The following is a 1794-nucleotide window of genomic DNA, read 5'->3' as shown; positions in this document are numbered from 1 at the left end:
ATAGGTCTAAAATCACGTCAAAGATATATCTATAGCGACATCATAATCTAAGTATATGAATGAACTTTTGAAGTTTTCTATCTTATTAAACGATCACATGCATTACAATTTAATTAATGTTTCATGTTCTTTTTAAAATAATTTAATGTACCTTTATATATAATATAATGTACATTTTCCAAACAGTGCTTAATGATATTTTAGTTGCACCTAATTATCAAAACATGCACATTGTGAATATAGATAATGGACATTTTAATTAAACTGTTTACATAAATTACATAATATATACAGTATAAAGAGGAAAACCTGTTTAATAAACTGTCAAAGATCTATTTTTAATCCCTTCCCAAAAAATGGATTCACTCACCCCTTGTTGGGTGTCTTTTGGTCTTGCGGCTATACAAACCACACATAAGGGAAAGGGTTTAGAGTTGGATTAGGTGGATTCGTGGTAACGGTCTGCCTAATGCAACCCTAAACGCTTTCCCGTCCAATATTAGGATACCTTACCCCCAAGATTTAATCCCGTCCCCAAAAAGGGTTCAGTCGCCCCCTCTAGGGTGTCTTTTGGTCTTGCGGCCGTTCATAATCCCGCCGTAAACCCTTTCCCATGCCGTTTTAGGATACTTGGCCCCTAGTTTTAATCCCGCCCCAACAAGCGTTCACTCGGCCCCTCTAGGGTGTCTTTCGATCTTGTGGTCGTTCGTAATCCAACAACTTGAGCTAATTTGTACATTATGAATGTCGAAAAAGTACATTTAGAACTTTTAGAAAATACATTGACAAATTATAACATTACCATTGTGTTAAATGGCCATATATCCTAATTTGACCTAATCTGAAGTTTTTAAGTATAAAATGGGTATATAAAAGTACAGGTTCAAATGGTTCTAGCAGTTGGAATAAACAAAAAAAGAAAAAAAAAGAATGGACTTATGGAATTATAGTATGACCCAATTTTTTTTAAAAAAACCGCCACTTTAAACTTCTTCTCTTTAATATCTTACTACTTTTTGATAAACTCACAATTAAATTGTACTCGACGTTTTCTCATTCTCAGATCGTTCACTTACTCTTATCGCTCTCTATCAGAATGAAGGTTATACTCTTTGCCTTTAATTATTTGCTAAAAACAACTGTGTTTACTTTTCATCTGCTTCGAATTTTACATAGTTTCCTTAGCTGTTAATGTTCGAAGATGTTCATTATAAATCAGTCCTAATATTATTTCTCAGGTGCATCAATATGTCGGAATTTATACGCGTTATTTCCTAATGATTTTGATGTACTTTGCTATGGCTTAATATTATTAAATGTTTAGGATGTATTTTCTTCATGTACTTTTTTAATGTTTAGCATTTACTTTCTGGATACGTGTCCTTCATATCAATATGTCGGAATTTATACGAATTGTTTGCTAATGATTTTGATGTAGTTTGTTAATAATGTTTAGAATTTACTTTCTGGATACCTGTGCTTCATATTAATATGTCGGAATTTGTACGCATTATTTCCTAATAATTTTGATGTTCTTTGCTATGGCTTAATATTTAGGATGTATTTTCTTCATGTACTTTCTTAATGTTCAGCATGTTCTTTCTGGATATCTGTATTTTTAATGGCTTTATGTTTCTGTCTTATATGTTTTTTTTCTTTTTATTTTTTAAAAAAAACAACATTTAAAACTGAAGAACACATATGTCACTATGGTTGTGCAAATCAGTCCTGATTCACCTACTGTTTGTCAACCTCCATCAAGATTCACCACAGACTCTTCTTCTGCTGAGATAA

This window comes from Silene latifolia, chromosome X (genome assembly GCF_048544455.1).
Source record: "Silene latifolia isolate original U9 population chromosome X, ASM4854445v1, whole genome shotgun sequence".
NCBI classification, from domain to species: Eukaryota; Viridiplantae; Streptophyta; class Magnoliopsida; order Caryophyllales; family Caryophyllaceae; genus Silene; species Silene latifolia.
Note: the sequence above shows the minus strand (reverse complement) of the source record.